We start from the raw sequence: 27,455 nt of genomic DNA, 5'->3' as shown, positions 1-27,455 counted from the left end.
AGGTACTGTAGTGCTGGGGTAAGGTAGATCTGCTGTGTCCAGGCAGAGGTGATGGGTGCTTCATCTGCCCCTAAATCAGCAGCAGTTTTGGAAAGCCAACCCCGAGTGTGCTGACATACAGAGCTGCAAGGAGATCATTTGCTTCTGCTTCTTCTTGCTTGTCTGGCAGCTTTGGTCATCAGGCTGTGAACCAAAGCTCCCTTGAAAAGTCTGTGCTGTCTTTTGACTTGCCTCCCAGAGGGGTCTGTGTTCCCTGTTAATAGGCAGCACTGACAGCTCTGAGCCTCAGGCCATCACTCACTCCTCTGAGCACACCAGCCCCTTCAGCTCAGTCCACTGCCCTCCATGTAGGCTCCACAGCTTTGTCTGCTGCCGCAGGAGGACAGTGTTATTTACTTCCTTCCTTATGGGGCTCTTCCCCTGAGGATCAAGTTTGTGCTTGGTGGCTCTTTCATTTCCTACAAATGAGCAGTGCTGAGGCTGTTCTTGCCAAGGGAACCCCTTCCCTGTGGGGCTGCCTGCAGGCTTTGGCTCTGCCCTTCCTGCACCATAGCCTGGGCCTGAGCTCAGCTCTCAGGGTGCTGATGGTGAGCTGGTAGGAGGGAAGTGTGTGGCGTGTGCCTGGTGTAAGAACCTCTTCCCATCATGAGGGAACAACCGCACTGCCCAGAGCGCTGAGGGAGAGAGCCACCAACCCCTTTGGACACCACTGACCATCTTCTTTCCCAAAGGGACCCTTCCTGCTGTTGAGCCATATGGGTGTTTGCTGACACGTACTCAACACCTTTGAGGTGAGACTATTCCTGAAGAGTTCAGGGGCTTTTCTGTCTCTTGGTCTCAGAGGTGAGAGGAAGGAGCTGACAGCTGTGTTGTAGGCATGAAGAACCTGGAGTTATCTCAGCCTTTCTCTGCCTGACCTGCAGCATGGCCTGGCTTCCTGTTCCTTGGAGTGAATGTAAAGCTCTATCACTTCTGAAGGTACCTGGAGCTCTGTCAGAGCTGCTCAGGATCCTCTGCACTGGACAGAGGAGCCACAGCACAGAGCAGAGTGGTGGCATGGGGTGTACGAGCCGCTCAGGTGTGTGCTGTTAACATTTGTTCTTTGTTCTTGCTTGCAGAGGAGTGTGAAGGAGCACAGGGCCCATATTTTCACCCTGCCTGACAAACCATCCACATGCATTCATCTGTATTGAGACGGAGACAAGCTGGCACTGCAGCTGATATGAGTCACTGCTGGTAAGAGTTACGGAGAGGTTTGATCTCTGCACATCTAACAGATAAAAATGATCAGGTTTTAAAAACACAAGTTGTACTTTGCTGGCCTTGCCTCTGTGGTGATTGGGAAGTGCTGGTCCTGCACAGCTACCCTGCTTGCCTGTGTGTCTCCTGGGGCTTCATGCTTGGTGCTGCAGCGATGGGTGGTTAAGGATAGATTCTGCTGCACAATGTTGATAATAGGCACAGATAAGTGGGAGAAAAGAAGCGGAGGGGACACACTCATAGGTGAGAAAAGAATAAGGATGTCCTCCTTGGACATCTTCCTGCCACCCAAAAGCAGGCTGATACTTGTTAGGAATAGAAATGGAAGGACCTAGGCAAAGAGGTAGGGTTCAAGTCTCTTGCCTTAGTGAAGCAGTTAAACTGGTAACGGATTTCAGGGGTTTAATTGAAGTTCTGCCCAAAGTTCTCGAGCCTTCAGTAAAGGAGTGAATTTAATACTGAATTGTTCCCAGTGTGATTTGACAGCATCATGTGGCACATTGGTGATGAGTTGCTGCAGCATTTTCAAAGGAAGTTCAGGAATAAAAGATCCTATTTTTTTGTGCTATTTCTCTCTGCAGTAAGCAGCAAGAAACCTCCTCTTTGTCCACTCCTATGAGGAGCAAGTTTGATCCTTTCTAGAGCGGTTCTCATTGAGATGATCTTTGTGTGAAATTTTCTCGCTGCCTCTTCCTCAGTGTCCCCTTGCAGCCGATGTGAGCTGTGCTTCACAATGTGCTGCAGGCGGGGAGCAGCAGCAGGAGTCCTGCAAGGGAGGAGCAGTGGTTGGTGGGCTTTGAGGAGCAGTCATGTCCCAAGCAGAAGGGGTGCGCGTTGAGAACGGGTAAGCGGAAAGGACCGTGAAAAGCTGAGGCTGAGTGAGCAAGAATGGTCAGGCCACGATGCTCTCCAGGGGTAGTGGATCGGCTCCTGACGTTTCAGGCAGGTCCCAGTGCATAAAGGAAGAGTTTCCCTGGGACTTGACTGAGTGGCCACTCCTCAGGCAGCTGCAGCAGCTGATAGAGGTGGATTAAAACCTGCTCGTCCCAGTACACGAGCAATTTTGGGTTAGGTTTAGCATTAGGGATAGGGGTTAAGTTTAGGGTTAGTGTTAGAGTTAGTGTTAAGGTTAGGGGCTTTAGAGTTAGGTTTAGGTTTAGGGTTTGGGTTAGGTGGTAGGGCTACGGTCAGGGGTAGCTTTAGCTTTAGGCTTAGGGGTAATGTTTAGTGCTCGGGCACTAAAGGGCAGGGATTGGGTTAGTGTTAGGTTTAGTCTCAGGGGTTCGGGTTATGTTTAGTGTTCTGGTTAGGATTAAGTTTAGGAGTTAGGGATAGGCTTAGGGGTTTGGGTTAAGGTTAGAATTAGGGATTAGGTTTTCGTTTAGGTTGAGTTTTAGGGTTAGGTGTAGAGTGAGTTTTAGGATTAGAGGTTTGAGTCAGGTTTAGTGGTGAGGTTTTAAAGTTTGGCTGCTCCATTGTACCCAGTTTTCACCCCCATGGTGGCACTTGGTGATGGGGCAGCCAACCTGGCCCTGCCTGTTCACTGTCATCTGATCTCAGAGCTGCCCCCAGAGCATCCCCAGGGGCTCCCTGCTGCCGGGGCCTGGGCTGGGCTGGGCTGGAGACTCCCCATGGCAAACACCGACTCAATACAAACCCCAGTGTGTCCATGGGACAGCCAACAGAAGGCTTCCAGCTCTCAAAACTCAGGTCCTGCCCTCACAAGCCAAAACATGAATCAGCTCCCAGCCTCCATCAACTCAGCTTGGTTATCAGATGGGTCATTGCTTCTCCTTCAGCTTTTGCTCTGCAAGTAAGCTTCTTGACACCCAGTAAGCATGGCACAGCTGGTGGAAACACCAAGCAGTGCATTCCACCCACTTACAGCTTGGTCTCACTGTACTAACCCAGCCCTGGCAGCGGGATCTACGAGCTTTGTTTCATTTCTCACATCACAAGATGAGGAATGGGGAAGCAGGAAGAACCATGCCAGTTAAGTGGTTTCCAGCAAGGCACTTCTGTAAAGCAGTTTTAACACAGTACAACTGTGATCATGAAATTCGTCTCCGTGACCAAAGTGTTTGGTGGTTGTGCGTTAAGCAGCAGCTACTTGGCCATAGACAGAGCAGAATCCAAACAGCTCCAGAAGTACCATGCTTTTAGTATTACTGTAGGGAAGACCCAGAAGCAGAGTTTCTGTCTCTCCACTGTTCTTTCCAGCACGTTTCTGCAGTCCTGCAATGAAATTGCCACTGCTCAAAGCAGAAGCAAAGTGGAGGAAAACCAGTGAAATAATAATAATAAAGAGCAATAATAATAATAATAATAACTGTTGTTTGACCAGACAGCTGTGTTTGAACAGAAGCAAGTACCCACAAGCAGAGGGTGCTGGAAAGCAGCACCCTGTGCGCTGGCCCAGCAATCAAACACGGGGAAGGCAGATGTGAACACAGACTGTTTATTTGAAGTGGGGACATAAAAAGGGGATGGGGGTGTGGTGGGAGGTGGGAATTACATAGTGACAGTTAAAAAATAGTAAAATGATAGTAAAATTATGGTAAAAACGTCTTTAATTGTTACAACAACAGGGGTAGAAAAATGTGTAACAAAACCCCAATAAAAACAACAAAACAACTACAGTTGAACAACAAAAGAACAATATTAGAACAGTGAAGAACAAACATAGAACAATAAAATCTCCAACGGATCTTCACAGCCGCGGACGTTTTGCTGCTGCTGGCCCAAAAGGCCACTCGGTGTCAGAGCGCTCCTCCTCCTTGGGGAAGAACAAAACCCAAAGAGGACAGGGTGAGTCACCCCCACGTCCATCCCCATTTAGAAGCAAGGAGCTGCTGGAACAGCTCAGCTGTAAACCCAAAGTGTTATTCCATGAAAGAACATTGAAGTATTTGTGGTTTGTCTGTAAATTCAGACTCCACAGAGTTTGGTTCACCCCATGCTGCCCTGGGCGCTGCCACCCAGCACGGTTTCTTGCTGGTGGCAGAGAAGGGGCCTGATCCCATCACTGCGGTCCCGCCTTGGGGCTGCTCTGGACCAGGAGCCCCGCAGCTGGGGGGCCAGCAGCACTGCCATTTACTGATGGGAATGATGGATGCCTGCCTTTAGCCGCTTGAGAGTTCCCTGGGTCCTGGATCTTGCCTGCGTCCAAGAGGCAGGGCTGGATGAACCTGCAAGCACAAAGGTTTGCTCAGGTCTCTGCAGCCGTACTCTGAGCTGGCACCGGGGCTACCACAATCCCTATCCCAGGGGGAATGGAAGGTTTGACATCCCCAGAGCCCAGCAGCCACCACCCCAGCCGGCTCCTACAGCACAGCCTGGCCCTTCAGCCATCCCCCAGCCCAAGGGGACAACACAACCCCTCAGCTCCTCAAGGCTGAAGCACCAACTCCCTCCCTACCAGGGGAAGCGATGCCTTCTGCAAGGCCTGAGGGGAGCTGCCCAAAGAAGGGTGCAGGAGTTCCAGGAAACCAACACACCATGACCAGGCTCAGCCAAGGAGGAAGAGCCTGGCCTTAGGGAGCTGGCAGCACCCACAGGAGCCGATGCATCCACTGCATCCAGAGGTGGCAAGCATTTCAGATTCCCCTCCACCCTCCGGGGCTGGGGACTGGGGCAGCGAGTGAGGGAAGAACCTTCCCTTGGCATGGCAAGGCTCTGCACAGCCCCAGCACCAGCCCCTCAGGGCTGCTGAGCCCAGGCAGCTCAGCCAGGTCTGGCAGGAAAGCTGCTGCCTAAATCTAAGCCTGCCCTTCAGCCCCGCAGAAGCCCCGTCCGCCCCGACTCACCTCCCAGCACGGGCGCGCTCCCACGTCTGGGCAGGCTGCTGTCAGGAAGGCTGCTGGGGCTGGGATCGGCTTGCCCAGAAACCACCCATGCTGTGGTCGCAGACGCTGCCCATGTGCGGCTGGTACCCGAGGAGCCCTGGGCGATGGCTGTGCCCAGGGACGTACCTTCCCCACTGGTGCTGGGGACCTCATCTGCTGGGAGGGAGCACGAAATCAGGACCCCCAACTTGCTGGATGGGACTGCCCCTTAGCAGAGCCTCCCAGCATGAACAGCTCTGGCCCTGGGGAACCCTGCACATCACCCTGGGCACTGCGGGGCACGAGGTCTCCCGCCCAAGCCTTCACCAGGCTCGAGGAGTTTCTGAGCCGAGGACCAGGCAGCACCAGCCCAGGAGCTTCCTCAGCCTTCACTGCACGGACACCCCCCTGCCCTGGCAGCCCCCACCATGGCTGCCTCCTCCTTGCCATGCCCTTTACATTCCCACTCTACCCTTACCCTCCTTTTGCCCCAGCAGTCGGCACAACCGCTGCTGCGCTGCCTTCCTCTCCTCCTCTATGATCTCCACCGTGATGGGGTAGCCAGGGTCAGGCCCCGGGGGCTGCCAAGAGAGAGCAGGAGCTTAGTTCCTTCTCAGTGAAGCCGGCAGAGCCGCTCTGAAGGATGTGTGGAAGCAGCTGGTGCCAGAGCCGGGAAGCCGTGGTTCTGCCACAGCCACCGCAGAGCTCTGGTTCCCATTCGTTTTGGCCCCCAGCTTGGCGCTGAGGGCACAGCACCCTTGCCCAGCCAGTACCTGCTCCAGCAGCGGGCAGCACAGTCACGCACAGCCACCACACACTGGGCAAGGGAGAGCATCACTTCCCACTCAGCCAAGGACGAGAGCTCCTGCCCCAAGGCAGGCAGGTCAGCCTGCCCCCAGCCCTGCACAAATTGCACTGGGCACATTCTGTCCCCAGACGAGGGCAAAAGAGCCTGCAAGGCAGCGACGTACCAGCACCAGTGGTTCATTATCCCAAGGCACCAGCAGGCAGATGCTCCTTCTGCGTGGCATTCCGTTTCCCGGCGATGGTGGTGGGCTCGGGGACTGCCGCCGCTTCTGCTCAGCCCTCTCGACAGCTACAGGAGGAGACAAGTCAGCTCAGCTCCCAGCAGGGGTGTTTGGCCTGTACCAAGGGGGCTCTCCCTTCTCACTCCACTCTGGATGCCCATCTCGGAGGGCAGAGCCAGGGACATGGCCTTAAGCCATGGACAAGGCTGCGATGCCCTGGGACAGCAGCTGGCCACAAGAGATCCACGGGGAAGCTGTCACAAGAGCCCCTTGGGGCTCCACGGGCCAGCGGCCCCATCCCACCTCCACAGACACTCCTTGCCTGCTGCCCATTGAACCACAAACCACACAAACTGCCAGATGTGGCCACATCTCGCACTGTGCCACAGGACCCTATCCATGGTGGGCACACGGGAGAAAACGCCACTGCCTCAGCACCAGCATGTTCCTGGTTTGCAGGGGACACCTCAAGCTCACCCCACCTGCAGACCTGAGCTACCTCGTGTCTTGCAGCTGGCCCGCACCAGTGGCCCACCCAACCCTGGCACAGAGCTGGGCCCCACCTACACTCACCTTCCTCCATCTGCACAGCCCCGGCCGCTGCCAGTGGCGGCAGCTCCATCCTCGCACCTCCCGTTCCCTGCGCAAGCCAGAGAGAGCCAGTTAGGGTCGGGCCCTGCCCTGGGAGCAGGACGAGACCCAACACGCCAAGGACTCCCACAAGCATCCCTGCTGTGTTTCTTTGCTGTCTTTGCCAAAGAGCAGAGCTCAGGACAACAGCCTTGAGTCACCGCAGCAGCCTGAGCGTGGCTCCAGGCAGAGGAGCTGCTCCGCTCCCCTCCCCAGGGCCCCGGCAGCTCAGGGCAGCAGCAGGGATCCCGGCTGGGAGCCGCTGCTCCTCACAGAGCCCTGGTCGCACCCCCCCCGTCCTGCTCTTCCACAGCACCGCAGGGGAACAAGGCTGCAGGGACGCTCATCAGCACAACACCAGGGCTTCCCCACAGCTGGGTGACCCAGCAGCCATGGCTCAGGGGCCTGGAGCGTCCCGGCTCCGGTGGAGAGCAGGACTTGGCTACTGGGATGGCTGGGAAGGTGAACGCTTTCTTCCCGGCTGGCACCGACAAGTGGGTGCTTGCTGGATGAGCAGTACATTACCTTCCTGTCCACTCTGGCACCTCACAGCACACTCCTCTGCAGGACTGTGGGGACACCCCCACACGCATCTGCTTCTGGAACACAGGAAGAGACCAGCAGTAACTGATTTGGTCCTGGGGAGCACAGCCTCCTGTTCTCCTCATCACTGGGGAGTAAATCCCATCTCCCAGGCACTGGCTACCCAGCCCAGAGCCTCTCTTGCTTCAGTGCTGCTCAAACCCCCTCCAGAACGTCCATGGAGGGCAAGGTCTGAGCACCCCAAACTGGATCCACTCTGGGAGCAAGCGGCCCCCAGGCTCTTCATGACCGAGGAGGCGATGGGGAAGGAGGATGCTGCTGGCCCAGACACAGCAAACCCTTCCCTCCGGACCCACCCTGGAGAAAACCTTTCCCTGCACAGCTGTACAGCTCCATTAGGCACAACTACATCCCCCTCTCACACCTGCAAGCCCAGCCCAGGATGTGAGCAGTGCTCTATCCCAGCTCAGCAGGTGCGTCCAAGTGGGAACCCAGGGCTCCCAGGCGCTGCTGCCTCCGGCTGAAAAGCTGTCAGCACAGCCAAGAGATTTTGTCTTCCCCTTTTCCCTGGATGTGTCCCCCCCACAGAGGGCAGAGTGGGGAGAAGCCAAGAGCTGCGCGCTGGGCTGCGGAGCGGGGCTGGGCCCATGGCGAGCCCCTGGGCATCTGACTGTCCCAGCGTACCGGCGGCACAACGGTGCTGGGGCTGCAGTGCGGCGGCAGCGGGAACCGGCGGCACACGGTCGGTGGCGGCTCTGCGGGGACACAACGGTCAGCGCCACCGTTAGCGGCGGGAGGATCCGATCCCGCGCTCCCCCCGCGCTCCCTCAAGGCAGCAGTGGCTGCACCGGGTGCTCTCAGCACAGGTGGTGCCTGCGGCCGAGCCTCCATTAGAGTCCATGGGGGCAGGAGCCGTGCGGGCCGGCAGGACCGTATCGCACACCAGGACCCCACTGCGCCCTGCAGTGATCCCAGCAGCACCACGCAGGGCAGCACCACAGGCAGAGCTATGGGCCCAGCACCGCCATAGCAGCGCCACCCATGTCCTTATCCTGCCCATATCCCTGTGCCACCAGCATCCCTGACAACCAGTGTCCCTGTTCCACCTGCATTCCTGACAACCCGTGCCCCTGTGCCACTCATGTCCCAGACAACCGGTATCCCTGTGCCAACTGTGTTCTTATCCTACCTGTGTTCCTCTGCCACCTGCATTCCAGACAACCAGTGTCCCTGTGCCATCTGTATCCCTGTGCCACACCTGTGTCCTTATCCCACCTGTGTCCCTGTGCCACCTACATCCCTGACAACAGTGTCCCTGTGCCACCCGTGTCCTTATCCCCCCCCCATCCTCCCCCTCTCTCACCCGAGGCAGCTGCTGTGGGTCGGGGCACTGTACCTGAGCCCGACTCCTGTGGCCGGGCAGCCGATCCCGGCCCTGCTGAAGCTCAGGCGCCGGCGGACCCGGGCCCATGGAGGTGGGAAGCGGGCACTGAGGCTCGGCCGGCAGGGGGTTGGGAGAAGTCGGGGAGGGCGCTGGGGGGGCATGAACCGTGCGGGAGGGCGCCGGGCCGGAGGGCGCCTGGCGGGTGTGTGGGACTGCAGCGCAAACCAGGCCCCCCCCGCGCCCAGCGCCGCTCCCAGCAGCGATCCCTGCCCCAGGCAGCTCAGCAGCACTGCCAGCGCCAGGGGCAGCGCCACGGGCTCGGCAGCGCCATCGCTTCCGACCGCAGCGGCAACGGCCACCGGCCCGGAACGCGGGACCTCGGCACCCGCCGCCTTCTCCAGCTCGTGGCCCTGTTCCACCGCAGCCCCGTTCCAGCCGCTGCTACTGACAGCCCTGGGCCACCCGCGGCCCTGACCCCCACTGGCCCTGGGCCACCCCTGTCCTTAGCCCACCCTCGCCTCTGTGCCTGCAGCTGCCACAGCCCTGCTGGGCCCTACCAGGCAGGCACCACGGCAGGGACCGTGACATGGACCCCACAGAGCACCATTCCCCTGAGCATCTCCCTGCCCATCACCCCCACGGGCCAGCTCAGGGGCACCCGACTTCCCGGGAGGGAGGGGGGCACACAGGGAATCACACGTGGGAAATACGAATTCACTTCTCTGAACAAGATAACAAGGTTTTAGTAAGGGACAAAGTCAATAAGGCAAAAGCAAACAGCGCTGGGTGCGTGACTGTAGCCAGAGGCGCAAGTGATCAGTATTTGTTACAGGTTTATATACTTCCACGATTCCATTAGTCACAGACATATTCATAATCCCTGCATATAGGCAGGGAACATTATCATTAAGTCCAGTAGTTTAGTATCATAAGTCTCCTCCCCTTGGCATGTGCACACTGCTCTTCAATGATTGTGGGCAGGGGTCTTGAGGATGAAGTAAGGCATCTTCCTCATGTGAGTAGGGGTCTTCAAGATGAAGTAAGCAGTTTTCCTCACAGTGTACTTTTCACCTTTGGCACAGTCGGACGCCCCAGTCATCACACAACTCGCTAACACCAGCCAGATCTGTAATGATTCTGATAACTAACACAGATTTAAAACAGTGTGACCTTCCTGCAATACGTATAGCAGGACGGGCAGACAAGGAGCATCCCAAGGGAGCAGATGGTTGGGAGGCTCTGTCTCTGAACTAACTGGTAAGTACAAGGATGGTGTGAAATAACTCCTTCATGTTTAGTGGGGTCACTAAATCTTGTTATCTCACCACATACTTACAACACAAACATTGTTCTTTAAAACTAAAGACACTTTAGAGGACCAGTGTGAAACAGTTAACTCACATTTAGTGGGGCCACTCAATTCCACAGGCTAACAACATAAACATTGTTCTCTTTCTACAACCTAAGTTAAGCTACAAAGTACTTTAACTCTCTATTTTACAGGCACTAGCTTTTCTTCTATCAAGCATGCAAACCCCCCCCCCCCCCTTCTTCTTTTTAACTTTACCGATTCTTCTCCTATACGACTCCGGTTTCCTCATGTTATGTCTTTAAGGAGATTTGGTTTTGTTGCTATAAACTTGTATGGTTATATCCACATAACCACACCTATGATTTGCGAACGCCAATACATTGATGTGTTTATCACAGTGCGGGTTCTCTGTGCGGTTTGTTTGGGGATTCTCGGTTCGTGTTTTCTTTCCAGATTTCTCTTCTCTCCTCTCCTTCTTTGGCCCATGACCCTTCCCTCCGTCTGGGTTCGGGACCCGCGGCAGGGAGCACAGTGGCAGCGAGGGAAGCTGTGCCCCGTAGGGACATTCCCTCTGCCGCCTGACCGCGGAGCCGCGGCCCTCTCAGACAGACATGGTGCCTCTATGGTGCCCTTATGGTATCTCTATGGACTCTCTATGGTGCCTCTATGGTGTCTTTATGGTATCTCTATAGTGTCTCTATGGTGCCTCTATGGTGTCTCTATGGTATCTATATGGTGCTTTTATGTTGCCTGCATGGTGCCTCTATGGTGTCACTATGGTATCTCTATGGTGTCTCTATGGAATCTCCATGCTGTCTCTATGGTGTCTCTATGGGGTCTCTATGGTGTCACTATTGTATATCTATGGTGTCTCTATGGTGCTTCTATGGTGCCTCTATGGTGTCTCTACGGTGTCTCCATGGTGTCTCTGTGGTGTCTCTATAGTATCGCTCTATGATGCCTCTATGGTATCTCTATGGTGTCTCTATGGTATCTCTATGGTGTCATTATGGTATCTCTATGGTGTCTCTCTGGTATCTCAATGGTGTCACTATGGTGTCCCTATGGGGTCTCCATGGTGTCTCAATGGGGTCTCTATGGTGTCACTATTGTATATCTATGGTGACTCTATGGTGTCTCTATTGTGTCTCTATGGTATCTCTCTATGGTGTCTCTATGGTGTCTCTATCGTGCCTATATGGTGTCCCTATGGTGTCTCTATGCTGTCTCTATGGTGTCTCTGTGGTGCCTCTATGGTGCCTCTATGGTGTCTCTATGGTATCTCTATGGTGTCTCTATGGTGTCTCTCTGGTGTCCTATGGGGCCCCTATGGGGTCTCTAGGGTGTCTCTATGCGGACTCTCTAGGGCCTTTATGATGTCTCTGAGGTGTCTCTATAGGGTCTCTATGGCATACCTATGGTGTCTCTATGGTGCCTCTATGGTGTCCCTATGGTGCCTCTGTGGTGTCTCTATGGTGCCTCTGTAGTGCCTCTATGTTGCCTCAATGGTGTCTCTATGGTGTCATTATGGTATCTCTATGGTGTCTCTCTGGTATCTCAATGGTGTCTCTATGGTGTCTCCACGGTGTCTCTGAGGAGTCTCTATAGAATCTCTCTATGATGCCTCTATGGTATCTCTATGGTGTCTCTATGGTATCTCTCTGGTGTCTCTATGGTGACTCTATGGTATCTATATGGTATCTCTATGGTGTCTCTATGGTGCCTCTATGGTGTCTCTATCGTGCCTCTATGGTGTCCCTATGGTGTCTCTATGGTGTCTCTATGGTGTCTCTGTGGTGTCTCTATGGTGCCTCTATGGTGTCTCTCTGGTGTCTCTATAGGGCCCCTATGGGGTCTCTATGGTATCTCTATGGGGTCTTTAGGGTGTCTCTATGCGGATTCTCTGGGCCCTTTATGGTGTCTCTGAGGTGTCTCTATGGGGTCTCTATGGCATATCTATGGTGTCTCTATGGTGCCTCTATGGTGTCCCTATGGTGCCTCTCTGGTGCCTCTATGGTGACTCTATGGTGTCTCTATGGTATCTCTATGGTGCCTCTCTGGTGCCTCTATGGTGTCTCTATGGTGTCTCTATAGTATCTCTATGGTGTCTCTATGGTGCCTCTATGGTGTCTCTATGGTGTCATTATGGTATCTCTATGGTGTCTCTCTGGTATCTCAATGGTGTCACTATGGTGTCCCTATGGGGTCTCCATGGTGTCTCAATGGGGTCTCTATGGTGTCACTATTGTATATCTATGGTGACTCTATGGTGTCTCTATTGTGTCTCTATGGTATCTCTCTATGGTGTCTCTATGGTATCTCTATGGTGTCTCTCTGGTGCCTCTACGGTGCCTCTATGATGTCTCTATGGTGTCAGTATGGTGTCTCTATGGTGTCTCTATGGTACCTCTATGGTGTCTCAATGGGGTCTCTATGGGGTCTCTATAGTGTCACGATTGTACATCTATGGTGCCTCTAGGGTGCCTCTATGGTGTCTCTATGGTATCTCTATGGTGCCTCTATGGTGTCTCTATAATACCTCTATGGTGTCTCTATGGTGCCTCTATGGTTTCTCTATGGTGTCATTATGGTATATTAATGGTGTCTCTATGGTGTCTCTATGGTATCTCTATGGTGTCTGTATGGTGTCTCAATGGGCTCTCTATGGGGTCTCTATAGTGTCACGATTGTACATCTATGGTGTCTCTATGGTATCTCTATGGTGTCTCTATGGTGCCTCTAAGGTGTGTCTATGGTGTCATTATGGTTTCTCTATGGTGTCTCTATGGTATCCCTATGGTGTCTCTATGGTGTCTCTATGGGGTCTCTATGGTGTCTCTATGGGGTCTCTATGGTGTCACTATTCTATATCTATGGTGTCTCTATAGTGTCTCTATTGTGTCTCTATGGTATCTCTCTATGGTGTCTCTATGGCATCTCTATGGTGTCTCTCTGGTGCCTCTACGGCGCCTCTATGATGTCTCTATGGTGTCAGTATGGTGTCTCTATGGTGTCAGTATGGTGTCTCTATGGTGTCTCCATGGTGTCTCTATGGTATCTCTATGGTGTCTCTATGGGGTCTCTATGCGGTCTCTATGGTGTCACGATTGTACATCTCTGGTGTCTCTATGGTGTCTTTATGGTGTCTCTATGGTGTCTCTATGGGGTCACTATTGTATATCTATGATGCCTCTATGGTGTCATTATGGTATCTCTATGGTGTCTCTATGTTATCTCTCTATGGTGCCTCTATGATATCACTATGGTGCTTCTAATGTGTCTCTATGGTGACTCTACAGTGCCTCTATGATGTCTCTATGGTGTCAGTATGGTATCTCTATGGTGTCTCTATGGTGCCTCGATGGTGTCCCTATGGTGCCTCTATGGTGCCTCTATGATGTCTCTATGGTGTCTCTATGGTGTCACTATAGTATCTCTATGGTGTCTCTATGGTATCTCTATGGTGTCTCAATGGTGTCTCTATGGTGCCTCTACGGTGCGTCTATGATGTCTCTATGGTGTCTCTATGGTATCTGTATGGTATCTCTATGGTGTCTCTATGGTGTCTCTATGGTGTCTCTATGGTGTCTCTGTGGTGTCTCTATGGTGTCTCTATGATATCTCTATGGTGTCACTATAGTATATCTATGGTGTCTCTATTGTGTCTATATGGGGTCCCTATTGTGTCTCTATGGTATCTCTATGGTGTCTCTCTGGTGCCTCTACGGTGCCTCTATGATGTCTCTATGGTGTCAGTATGGTATCTCTGTGGTGTCTCTCTGGTATCTCTATGGTGTCTCTATGGTGTCTCTATGTTGTCTCCATAGTGTCTCTATGGGGTCTCTATGGTGTCAGTATTGTATATCCATGGCGCCTCTATGGTGTCTGAATGGTATCTCTATGGTGTCTCTATGTTATCTCTCTATGGTGCCTCTATGATATCTCTATGGTGGTTCTAATGTGTCTTTATGGTGCCTCTACGGTGCCTCTATGATGTCTCTATGGTGTCAGTACGGTATCTCTATGGTGCCTCGATAGTGTCTCTATGGTATCTCTACGGTGTCTCTATGGTGTCTCTATGGTGTCTCTATGGTATCTCTATGGTGTCTCTATGGTGTCTCTATGGTGCCGCTATGGTGCCTCTATGGTGTCTGTATGGTGTCACTATAGTATCTCTATGGTGTCTCTATGGTATCTCTATTGTGTTTCTATGGTGTCTCTGTGGTGCCTCTATGGTCTCTCTATGGTGTCTCTATGGTGCCTCTATGGTCTCTCTATGGTGTCTCTACGGTATCTCTATGGTGTCACTATAGCATATCTATGGTGTTTCTATGGTGTCTCTATTTTGTCTATATGGGGTCTCTATTGTGTCTCTATGGTGTCTCTCTGGTGCCTGTACAGTGCCTCTATGATGTCTCTATGGTGTCAGTATGGTGTCTCTATGGTATCTCTATGGTGTCTCTATGGGGTCTCTATGCTGTCTCTATGGTGTAACGATTGTACATCTATGGTGTCTCTATGTTGTCTCTATGGTGTCTCTATGGGGTCACTATTGTATATCTATGGTGCCTCTATGGTGTCTGAATGGTATCTCTATGGTGTCTCTATGTTATCTCCCCATGGTACCTCAATGATATCTCTATGGTGCTTCTAATGTGTCTCTATGGTGCCTCTACTGTGCCTCTATGATGTCCCGATGGTGTCAGTATGGTATCTCTATGGTGTCTCCATGGTGCCTCGATGGTGTCTCTATTGTATCTCTACGGTGTCTCTATGGGGTCTCTATGGTGACTCTATGGTGCCTGTATGGTGCCTCTATGGTGTCTCTATGGTATCTCTATGGTGTCTCTAGGGTGCCTCTATGGTGTCTCAATGGTGCCTCTATGGTGTCTCAATGGTGCCTCTATGGTGTCTCTATGGTGACTCTATGGTATCTCTATGGTGTCTCTATGGGTTCTCTATGGTGTCTTTATTGTCTCTCTATGGGGACTCTATGCTGTCTCTATGCTGTCTATATGTGGTCTCTATGGTGTCTCTATGGTGCCTTAATAGTATATCCATGGTGTCTCTATGGTGTCACTATGGTATCTCTATGTGGTCTCTATGGTGTCTCTATGGAGTGTCCACGGGGTCTTTATGGTGTCTCTATGGGGTCTCTATGGGGTCTTTATGGTGTCCCTAACGTATCACTATGGTGTCTCTATGGTGTCTCTCCGGTGTGTCTACGGTGCCTCTATGTCTCTATGGTGTAATTTTGGTATCTCTATGGTGTCTCTATGGTGTCCCTATGGTGCCTCGGTGGTGCCTCTGTGGTGCCTCCGTGGTGTCTCTATGTTGCCTCTATGGTGTCCCTATGGTAACTCTATGGTGCCTCTATGGTGTCTCTATGGTGCCTCTATAGTATCTCTATGGTGCCTCTATGATGTCTGTATGGTGTCAGTATGGTGTCTCTATGGTGTCTCTATGGAGTCTCTATGGTGTCACGATTGTACATCTATGGTGTCACTATGGTGGATCTATGGTGTCTCTATGGTATCTCTCTATGGTGTCTCTATGGTATCTCTCTATGGTGTCTCTATGTTATGTCCATGGTGTCTCTATGGTGCCTCTATAGTATCTCTATGGTGTCTCTATGGTGCCTCTATGGTGTCTCTATGTTGCCTCCATGGTGCCTCTATGCTTTCTCTATGGTGTCTCTATGGTATCACTATCCTGTCTCTATGGTGCCTCTATGGTGTCTCTATGATGTCTCCATGGTGTCTCTATATTGTGTCTCTATTGTGTCTCTATGGTGTCTCTATGGTGCCTCCATGGTATCTCTATGGTATCTCTATGGTGTCTCTATGGTGCCTCTATGGTGTCTCTATCGGGTCTCTATGGTGTCTCTATGAGGTCTTTATGGTCTCTCTATGGGGACTCTATGCTGTCTCTATGCTGTCTATATGTGGTCTCTATGGGGTCTCTATCGTGTCTCTATAGCGTCTTTGTGGTGTCTGTATGGTGTCTCTATGGTGCCTCAATAGTATATCCATGGTGTCTCTATGGTTTTACTATGGTATCTCTATGCGGTCTCTATGGTATCTCTATATTGCATCTATGGTGTCTCTATGGGGTATCTATGGTGTCACAATTGCATATCTATGGTGTCTCTATGGTGTCTATATTGTGTCTCTATGGTATCTCTCTATGGTGTCTCTATGGTGTCTATATTGTGTCTCTATGGTATCTCTCTATGGTGTCTCTATGGTGTCTCTCTGGTGCCTCTACGGTGCCTCCAGGATGTCTGTATGGTGTCAGTATGGTGTCTCTATGTTGTCTCTATGGAGTCTCTATGGTGTCACTATTGTACGTCTATGGTGTCCCTATGGTGTTTCTATGGTGTCTCAATGGTATCTCTCTATGGTGTCTCTATGGTGTCTCTCTAGTGCCTCTACGGTGCCTCTATGATCTCTGTATGTGTCAGTATGGTGTCTCTATGGTTTCTCTATTTGGTCTCTATGGGGTCTTTATGGTGCCTCTATGGTGTCTCTACGGTATCTCTACGGTGTCTCTATGTTGTCTCCATAGTATCTCTATCGTGTCTTCATGGTGCCTCTATGGTGTCTCTATGGTGTCACTATGGTATCTGAATGGTGTCTCTATGGTGCCTCTATGGTGTCTCTATGACGTCATTATGGTATCGCTATGGTGTCTGTATGGTATATCTATGGTGTCTCCATGGTGTCTCTATGGTGTCTCTATAGTGTCTCTATGGTATCTCTATGGTGTCTCTATGGGGTCTCTATGGTGTCACTATTGTATATCTATGGTGTCTCTATGGTGCATCTATGGTATCTCTATGGCGTCTCTATGGTGTTACTATTGTATATGTATTTTGCCTCTATGGTCTCTCTATGGTATATCTATGGTGTGACTGTGGTATCTCTCTATGGTTTCTCTATGCTATCTCTATGGTGTCTCTATGATATCTCTCTATGATGTCTCTATGGTGCCTCAAGAGTACCTCTATGGTGTCTCTATGGTGCCCCTATGGTGTCTCTATGTTGCCTCTATGGTTCCTCTATGGTGTCTCTATGGTATCTCTATCTTGTCTCTATGGTGCCTCTATGGTGTCTCTATGGTGACTCTATGGTATCTCTATGGTGTCTCTATGGGGTCTCTATGGTGTCTCTATAGGGTCTTTATTGTCTCTCTATGGGGACTCTATGGTGTCTCTATGCTGTCTATATGTGGTCTCTATGGGGTCTCTATGGTGTCACAATTGCATATCTATGGTGTCTCTATGGTGTCTATATTGTGTCTCTATGGTATCTCTCTATGGTGTCTCTATGGTGTCTCTCTGGTGCCTCTACGGTGCCTCTATGATATCTGTATTGTGTCAGTATGGTGTCTCTATGTTGTCTCTATGGACTCTCTATGTTGTCACGATTGTACATCTATGGTGTCCCTATGGTGTCTCTATGGAGTCTCTATGGTATCTCTCTATGGTGTCTCTATGGTGTCTCTCTGGTGCCTCTACGGTGCCTCTATGATGTCTGTATGGTGTCAGTATGGTGTCTATGGCGTCTCTATGGAGTCTCTATGGTGTCACGATTGAACATCTATGGTGTCCCTATGGTGGCTCTATGGTGTCTCTATGGATTCTCTATGGTGTCACGATTGTATATCTATGGTGTCCCTATGGTGTGTCTATGGTGTTTCTATGGTGTCTCTCTATTGTGTCTCGATGGTATCTCTATGGTGTCTCTATGTTATGTCTATGGTGTCTCTATGTTGCCTCTATGGTATCTCTATGGTGTCTCTATGGTGCCTATATGGTATCTCAATGGCGTCTCTATGGTGTCTCTATGGTGCCTCTATGGTGTCTCTATGTTGCCTCTATGGTTCCTCTATGGTGTCTCTATGGTATCTCTATCTTGTCTCTATGGTGCCTCTATGGTGTCTCTATGGTGTCTCCATGGTATCTCTATCTTGTCTCTATGGTGCCTCTATGGTTTCTCTATGGTCACTCTATGGTGTCTCTATGGGGTCTTTATGGTGTCTCTATGGTATCTCTATGGTGTCTCTATGGTATCTCTATGGTGTCTCTAAGGTATCTCTAATGTGTCTCTATGGTTCCTCTATGCTATCTCTGTGGTGCCTCTATGCTGTCTCTATGGTGCCTCTGTGGTGTCTCTATGGGGTGTCTATGGTATCTCTATGGTGTCTCTATGGTGCCTCTATGGTTTTTCTACGGTGTCTCTATAGTATCTCTACGGTGTCTCTCTGGTGTGTCTAAGGTGTCTCTATGTTGTCTCTATGGTGCCTCTATGGTGTCTCTCTATGATGTCTCTATTGTATCTCTATGGCTTCTCTATGGTATCTCTATGGTGTCTTTATGGTGTCTCTATTGTGTCTGTATAGGGTTTCTATGGGTTCTCTATGGTGTCACTATTATATATCTATGGTGCCTCTATGGTGTCTCTATGGTATCTCTATGGTGTCACTATGGTATCTCTCTATGGTGTCTCTATGGTATCTCTGTTTTGTCTCTATGGTGCCTCTATTGTATCTCTATGGTGTCTCTGTGGTGTCTCTATGGGGTCTTTGTGGTGTCTCTATGGGGTCTCTATGGGGTCTTTATTGTATCTCTACGGTGCCTGTATGGTGTCTCTCTGGTGTCTCAATAGTATCTCTATCCTGTCTCTATGGTGCCTCTATTTTGTCACTATGGTATCTCTATGGTGTCTCTATGGTGCCTCTATGGTGTCATTATGGTATATCTATGGTGTCTCTATGGTGTCTCTATGGTCTCTCTATGGGGTCTCTATGGGGTCACTATGGTGTCACTATTGTATATCTATGGTGTCTCTATGGTGTCTCTGTTGTGTCTCTGTGGTATCTCTCTATGGTGTCCCTCTGGTGCCTCTATGATGTCCCGCGGGGCATGCTGGGAGTTGTAGGCGCAGCATTGTGCGCCACCGGTAAGGACTACAACTCCCAGCATGCCCTGCGCGGTACCATTTTGTGGCAGAGTGCGGCGCTTTCAAATGGGCTCGGAGGGCTGAGGGTGATGGTGTGGGGCTGAGGGGGAGGATGTGGGTCTGAGGGTGCTAGGGGGGAGCGGAGATGATGTGGGGCTGATGGTGCTATGGGGCTGATGTCAGGCTGGTGGGGTTGATGTGAGAATGAGGGTGTTGCTATGGGGTTGATGGGGATGTGGGGCTGAGGGTGCTATGGGGCTGATCTGGATGATGTGGGGCTGAGGGTGCTATGGGGCTGATGGGGATGATGTGGGGCTGAGGGTGCTATTGGGGCTGATGTTGATGCTGTGGGGCTGAGGGTGCTGAGCACCCTCTCTTGTACCCCACTCCCCCATTCCCGCTGTTATTCCCAATCCCATCATTCCTTGCCCCATGCTTCCCTTTGGGGCACCCATCCTGCCTCACGCAATAGATGCTGAGCAACCCCATTGGTGCCCATCATTCCCTGCAGCTGCACCAGGACCATTCCCACCTGGATAATGGCCGGAAAACCAGGATCAGCGCCCGCATCCCCGCTCTCCTCCCTCCTCACTCCCTGCAATTCCCAACCCTATCCCGTCCTTTACGGGCAGCGTTCCTACAGCTCCGCATCCGAAGCCTTGGACGCCTACATTGAGGACTTCGACCGGAGCCAAGCAGATCCCTATGGAAGCTGCATCCATGGGAGCGTTCCCAAGGAAATCCGACTTCCCAAGCACTGTGCCAAGGGAAAACGCGGTAGGAAAGGATCCTTTCCCCCCCTTCTTTTCCCATTCTTTTCCACATTCTTTTCCCATTCTTTTTCCCCCTTTTCCTCCCCTTCTCCCTCTTCTTCTCCTTCTTTTCCCCCCTTTATCCTTGTATTGGACTCATCCATGGATTATTCCTTTGTTTTCCAGGCCTGGAATCTTTCCCTTCAACAACAAGCTTGGAATTCTTCCCTTCCTTGTATGGGAGATCCCAGGATCCCGACTCCATCAGCCTGACAACAGAGGAGCTTTTAGCCGTTCCCCCCGATGGATCCCAGCCTTTTCCCCATCCCATTCCATCCAATCCTAGGAATCCAAGGGGAGAATCCCTAAAAACCTCCCCTCCCCGTTTGGGAAGCGCTTGGAATTCTCATAGGAATCCAGGCAGGAAAACACTGCCCAATGTCTCCAAAGGAAGCCCAAACCCTATGGAAAGGTTTTCCAGCACTTTTCCTTGTGGGAATGAACCTGGATGGCTCACAAATCTCAGTGGATCCAGGATGAGCGGCATTCCCACTTCTCCCTGTCCGATGTGGCTCCGGAATTCCAACCTCTTCGTGACCCAGCTCCGAATGGGATCAACCAAAGCCAAGCTTCCTCATCCCAGATCTGGAAAACAGGACCTCCCCATCCAGACAATTCCCACTTTTCCCTACCTTTTTCCTTGCATTCAAGAGGTGATAACAGGGAAGGAAGCTGCTGCTCTGACTTTACACATGGATGTATCCCAATGGATAACTTCTCTTCGGACCACGCTAAGGGAGGTACCTATGGATTCCATGGCTTTTCCATAGCAATCCAAGGGGAACACAACCTCTAATAGGGAAAAGCAGCAATTCCCACTTATTCCCATTCCCCAAACTCCTCAATACCTACTAAAAGAGTAGTTTGGGGCCTCCTTGTCTTACACCTCGTAGTAGTTTTCCATATGGATAATATGGATAACATGGATGCTCTTCTGTTTCAGAGCATCAGCTCCTCACCTTGGAGGCCATTCCAGAGGCTTGGAGCAGGGATGGAATCAGTACGGAAAGGGGCAGTATTCCTGCTACAACGGAGATCTTGGGATCATGGGAAGAGGCTCCGAGTGCTTCGTAAGGAACCAGAATCCCCCTTTCCCACCTGGAATGTTCCAATAGTCTCCCCCTTGGAGTATGGATTACGATGTGGGATGCACAGAAGCAATGGGATTCTTCCCAATGGATGCTCCGAGGGGAAACTGTGGGGCTCCCATCCTGCTGCTCTCTGCATCCCAAAGCCATTCCCAAAGGTCCTAAACCTCTTCCTTCTTCCCCATTCCATGTTCCTGGAGTGACCCCGTTGCATGTTGGGAGGCTATGGATGCTCCTCTGGCATTCCCAAAGGCAAACCTGATCCCTAAATTCCTGGAAGACTGCATGAAGGAGAGCTACAAGGTGAGTAAATGGGAAGAATTCCTAATATAGGGAAAACTGAGGGATTTTAGGAAGACTTGGATCCTCCATCCGCATCCGATGACATCAATGTAAGGACATGAAGTGAAGCCAGAGGAATCCATGAGGAGGAGAACTTCCCTATGGAACCGGGATAGGAACATTCCAGGCACGGCCTCACCCCCTCTGCCTCCTCCTTTAGGTCCATGGAGGTCATTCCAGGCCTCGGGAAGCTCAGAAGCTGCTCCTGTTCCAGCTCCAAGCGATCCAAGCAAGTCTGAGCCAGAGGGAAGAGGTGGGAAAAGTCAGGATTCCTATGGAAGCATGGAACGGGATGGGTTGGAACTCATAGACTGGGGCCTACAACTCATGGATCTATGCCCTTGGAATTCCATGTTTTCCACCTGATTCCCTTGGCTCCTTTGAAGGTTCCTGGAGGAGAAGAGCCGGAATTCCGACTGTTTCCTATGGAGAGGACTCCACTCATGAACTCCATCCATAAGTGAGTAATGGATACTCCACCTATGGCAATAGATACTCCATCTATGGCAATACCTACTCCACCTATAGCAGTAGAGTTAGGGATTCCATGGAACTCCATCCAGTCCATGGAATTCCTCAAGGATTAAGCATCATTCCATGTCTTTGAGTTGATCTACTACTGCCTTGAGGTCCAAACAGTGATTTAACCTCATAGACAGCATCTTAATGTATTTTACAACCTCTCAACTCCACAAAGGTCACACATAGAGTTAGGAATTCCATGGAATTCCATCCAATCCATGGAATTCCTCAAGGATTAAGCATCATTCCGTGTCATCGAGTTGATTTACTACTACCTTGAGGTCCAACCAGCCGTGTAAACTACATTGAGATGCTATTTCTAACCTCTCACCTACGCCAAGCTTACACATAGGGATGGAAACTATGGAATTCCATGCAATCCATGGAATTCCTCCAGGATTAAGTATCATTCCATATCCATGATGGATAACACTACCACGGAACCTGCTCTCAAAGCCTTTCTTTACCCTCCTCAGGGCTTTACAGGGATGTCTCCAAAGCCTGGAAGCTCAAGGTGACCACCAAGGGGTCTCCTCATCCATTCCATAGGGAAAGGAATCCATGGAGCGCATCCCTAAGGCTCTGGATAATGGAAGAACACAGTCACAGGATCCACTTTACCACCAGTACCTGCTCTTAAAAGTGATGGAGTATTCCTGGATTTGCTCCTGCTTTTCCATGAGGGTTATGGGATGGGTTGGAAGGGACTTTCCCATCTCCATCCATAGGGATCTGCTAGAGGTTCTCCAAGCTGGCCTTGAGGGATTCAACCCATTCCCATGTCCCACTGCCCCTATAGGGAAGAGCTTCATTCCTGTATCTCATTGGAGCCTGGGTTGGTTCTCTTCCTGCTTCCAGGGAATCCTGGTTCTTTTGGGAAAGGATGTGCTTCCCAAAGGCTGGAAAAGAGCACGGCCTCATTCCCTTCCATTTAATCTCCATTGGAGCATCCAAACCCCTTTAGTAGGACCTATAGAGTGGAGTAAAAGGGTAGAGTTTTCCCCCTTTTCCCAGCCTAAATTGATGGAATGACATTGGAAAACTTGTTGTCATACTCTTGTTTCTTCCTGGAAACATGGATTGGATTGGAAAAGCTCAGAATTCCACCTTCATTCTTCCTTGGAGCATCTTCATGATATCCATACTCCTGTTTCTTCATGGAAACATGGAATGGGTTGGATTGGAGGAGTAGTAAATCCCTTGGGAATCCTCTTCTACTCCTCCAACCCATCAGCACCTTTATAGGGATGAATTTCCCAAGATCCCAACCTCATCCCAACTGGATGAGCCCCATTCCCTGCTTCCCTGAAGCCAGAGTTGATGCTTCCATAAGGAAGCCCCTTCCTAACTCCTCTTTTTCTCCTTGTGGCCACGCTCCTGGATTTGATCATGGAATGCATGGAGAGGAGCCAGAGCCGCCCAGTGTAGAAACATTGGGAATGCTGGCTCCATCCCATATGGAGCAGGGGGGAAGAAGTGCTCCTGCTGAAGCTCCAATGGGAGAATGTGGCTTCGGATCCCCATCACTTTCCCATTGGCTCCTCCGAAGCCTGAATCCATCATTTTTTTGGGAATGGGTCACCCAGGGCCTGGATTCTGACTCCAAGCTGGAAAACACTTCCCTATGCCTTTATTTTTCCTGGGATTGCAATAGGAAATAGATGAAAGGAGCTTTGTTTTTCTAGGAAAAGAGGGAAAACTCCGACGTTGGCTACTGGAATCCATAGGGAAGGGGGTGGCTTTCCATATCCATGCTGGTTTCCCACCCAATCCCATTTGTTATCTGCATCAGGGACCAAAGGAGAGAGGCCAAGGTCAATGTAAGGAATGTTGTGAATCCATCCCTATGGAGTTGGAAAGGGGGGGGGGGGGTGCTTTGGCTTCCCCTCCTCCTTGTGTTCCAGTGAGGAACCTCCTTGGTGGCCCCATTCCATGATTAAATTCCCTTTGGATTGGTGCTGGCTCTTTTGGAAGCACCAAGCTGGGAAGTGGAACCTACTCCAAGCTTCGGGAATGCCACTGGAAAGCATAGAAGGGCAGGGGGGCTTTGCAACCAGGCCAAGAGGAGGGTTTGGAGCTGGGTGGAGGGGCAGCTCTTTGCAATGGGAACATGGGAATGGGATCGTGGAAGCCAGGGGATGGAAGGAGGAGCCCCATGGCTGAAGGACCTCACTGGAACCTTACTTCAGGTTTACTCCCTTTAGTAGCAGGGGTCGCTTAGGCCCACAGGAGAACGCAGAACAAGGAACTACTCCATGGAGAAGATCCCCACCTCATCCCTTCCATCCAGGCTGCTTCCGTATGGAGCTATGGAAGAGATGGAGGAGGCCTCTGACAGTGTCGTGGTTCACTCATTGCCGCCTTTGCTCCCCCAGTTCCTGGAGAGTTAGGAAGGAGAATCCAAGGAATGCAACTCCTGCAGGTTGGGATAAGAACAGCTCAATAACCAAGGGATAACACAGATCACTCCTGCTACTACTACAAACAATAATGATAAAAGCAATAACAAGTGAAGAGAATCCAACACCTCACCAGCACCGACCCATAACTCACCCCACTGAGCACCGACCAATACCTCCTCCATCCCCCCAGAGCTCCAGCCCTTCCGGGTCTGTCCCGGTTCCATCCCGGCCATGATGTGCTATGGTATGGATACCTCTTTGGCCAGCCTGGATTGGGTATCCTATATCTCCTTCCTCCTTGGAAGAGAATGAGGATCACCAAGGCATTGGACAAAGCAAACACTGGAGCAAGAACCGCAACCGTTGGTGCTATCAGCACCATTCCCAGCCCAAAAGTCAAATCCCAGCACTGCACCAGCTACCAAGAAAGAGGAAAACAACTGCTCCTGCTCAAACCAATAGTGCCTTCAGCTACTTCAAGCCTTATCGCACCCAGCTGCTGCTTCAGCCACCTGCCATTAATTAACAAGTGGGGCTCACAGAGTCAGCTCTGGGACAATGGACGCAGACAACAGAGCTGCAAGGACAATGTGCAGCCATGCCCCAGAAGACAATTGACCTAAAGGCTGAGCCCAAGCCTCATCTATACTTTAGCTTAGGAAAGTCACAAAAGCTCCAACTCAACAGCAACCTGCTCCCTTCCCCTGCCCAAAGGGACCACTTCTTGAAGAACCTCTCTCCCACACCCACCTTACAGCTCTGTCTGACCCCTCCCCAAGCCCAGACTTGTACCTTAGCTTTCAGAGGGGCAGAGGTCCAAAGCCATCCTCCAGCAAAACCTCTTCTCACCTCACTGGGATATTCCTTCAGTACCCACATTCCTCTTCTTCATCTGCAAAAGAACACAGCAATGGTACACAGCTTATCAGTACCTTGACCAAAGGTGACCTTTGCCACAACTCCTCCTCCTGAGAACAGCCACAGAGTTCCACTGAAGCTCATCACCACCACCAAAGATAACAGATAAACTAAGACTAAACCAACAACAGGAACTTTACACAAAGATACTTATTGATGTCTGCACTAGTAAGTCTTGACATGCCCTGAGGGTCTTCATTCAGACAATACCACTCCAAAGAACTAAACCAAAACCAGGAAATGGCAACTGAAAGAAACCATAAAGCTCTAAGGCCACAAACCCCAAACAACAGGACAACACTTACCCCGATGAAAGCCAGGCACTAAAGGAGCTCTGCAGTGAATGGGCTTCATATACCCCGGGGCCCACCCACAACCCCTCCCTCAATGCCCTGCGGCAGGGGAGGAGCAAGCAACCAGCTGGCGCAGAAGGAGCCTGATAAGTCACAGCCTGCTCTCTTTACCCCCATTTACCCCCAAATAGCACCCAGACCCCATATACACACCTATAGCACCCATAGCATTCAGAACTCCATTTAACCCCCTATAGGACCCATAGCACAAACACCTTCATTTACCCCCCTATAGGACCCAGAACCCCATTTACCCCCCTAGAGCACGCATAGCACCCAGACCCCATTTAACCCACTATAGCACCCATCGCAACCAGACCCTCATTTAACCCCTATAGCACCCATAGCACCCAGGATCGCATGCACGCCCCTATAACAACCATAGAACCCAGAGAACCCAGACCCTGATTTCCGCCGTTATAGGAACCAGACCCCCATTTACACCCCTATAGGACCTATAGAGTAAATGGGATTCTGGGTGCTATGCGTGCTATAGGGGAGTAAATGGGATTCTGGGTCCTATAGGGGGGGAAATTGAGTTCTGGGTACTTTGGGTCCTATAGGGGGTAAATGGAGATCTGGGTGATATGGGTCCTATAGGGGTGAGAAAACAAGGAGTGACTGGCATACAGCTGGCACTGTTGCGATGCCAGCTGTGCACTGAAGAGGCACAGCACCAGTATCCCCTCCTGGCTCTTCGGCTCTGGGCTCAGGAGCCAAGCGTTCATGCCCCTCTCTGCTGCCCGGCAGCCGAGGGCAGGCACTGCATTATTTGGACGCAAATGGACTTTTGGGTGTCCTGGGTTCATCCGTAGCAGTCATTTGTGTCCTTCTTGTATCTGGTGCAGTCTGTGGTTTGAGTTCTGGGCTGGAACAGTTGCTGATAACAAGTAAGTTTTGGGGGTGTTTGTGTTCAAGGCTTGTTCTGAGCACATGCTCCAGGTGGAGGAGGGGAGGCCGGGAGGAAGGAGAGACAGGACACCTGACCCAGGCTAGCCAATGAGGTATTCCATACCATAGCACGTGATGCCCAGGATGCAACTGGGAGAGAGAGAGGAGGAGAAGTGGAGCTCGAGAGGAAAATGGAGGAGGGAGCACGCGGTGCTCGGTCGGGCAGGGTGGAGTGAGTTATGGGTTGGTGGCTGGTGAGGTGTTGTATTCTTTTCACTTGTTATTGGCTGTATCATTATTATTGTGTTAGGCCTTAGCTATTAAACAGTTCTTATCTCAGTCTGTGGGGGCTACATTCCTTGGATTTTCCTTCCTAACTCTCCGGGAGTTGGGGGACTTGGTTTAAACCACGACAGGGGGTTAAAGGAATTCCTTTGCTTAAATAAAAGTATTGTCTTTCTTAAGTACTTAACATGCCAAGGCATCGACTACTGATGAGGGGGAGAAGCAGATGCTTAGTTCTACTGATGAGGGATGTGAAAAACTAAAGAATAAGGTATTGTTTATTAAGATATATGTTAGGTATATATATGTTAAGCCCAATATAAAGGTTAGACAACAAAAGATATGAAATTGCTTATGCACACAGTTAACGGACACAGTTTATGCAAGATAAGATAACCGCAATCGCTTACACCAATTAAACCAGAAACCGTTTATGCAAACATAAGATGACCACAAGGTGTTACAGAAACTGGCTTGCAAGATGTTCCAGGAACTGGCAGAAATAAGACAAACCACTCCATATAAGGACATAAATGAAGGGTCAACTATGGAACAAAGGAGGAAGACTTCTTACTTCGGCCTCACCGACCACCGGGAGGCAGAAGTCGACCCCCTAGCAACAGCTGAAGCATGCGCAGAGTACCTCAACTACGTCATGAACACGGAAGTAAAAGATGTATAAGGGAGGGCTTTTTGAACTGCTCAGTACGGCAGTAGGTGGAGCGCAGACTCCCCTGCCGTCCAGCGCTGTCTTTGCTCATATTCTACTTGCTATAATTAATAAAATTCTAATTGGATTATGATCCGTTGTGGTCTCAATTTATAACAATTTCTGGTGCCGTGACTCGGATAAGGAACGGTGGGCTTTGGTCCTCCGGGGAGGCGCCCCGCGACATTT

At 50.9% G+C, this 27,455-nt stretch overlaps 1 protein-coding gene and 1 long non-coding RNA gene across 4 annotated transcripts in view; one reads left to right on the top strand and one right to left on the bottom strand.

Annotated features, from left to right (window-relative positions):
* The window catches only part of LOC101869562 (E3 ubiquitin-protein ligase RBBP6-like), a 106,277-nt gene that overhangs the window by 34,936 nt on the left and 43,886 nt on the right, over positions 1 to 27,455 (top strand). The window lies entirely within an intron of this gene.
* LOC117436973 (uncharacterized) lies at positions 6,123 to 7,327 on the bottom strand. The gene is made up of 3 exons (XR_004550259.1): positions 7,268 to 7,327; positions 6,686 to 6,752; positions 6,123 to 6,180 (listed from the first exon to the last, which is right to left on the bottom strand). It is a non-coding gene; the product is annotated as an uncharacterized lncRNA (long non-coding RNA).

The sequence above is a fragment of the Melopsittacus undulatus genome, chromosome 14 (assembly GCF_012275295.1).
Source record: "Melopsittacus undulatus isolate bMelUnd1 chromosome 14, bMelUnd1.mat.Z, whole genome shotgun sequence".
Taxonomy (NCBI): Eukaryota; Metazoa; Chordata; class Aves; order Psittaciformes; family Psittaculidae; genus Melopsittacus; species Melopsittacus undulatus.
The sequence above is the reverse complement of the archived record's forward strand: the minus strand, read 5'-3'. Positions and strand labels throughout refer to the sequence as shown.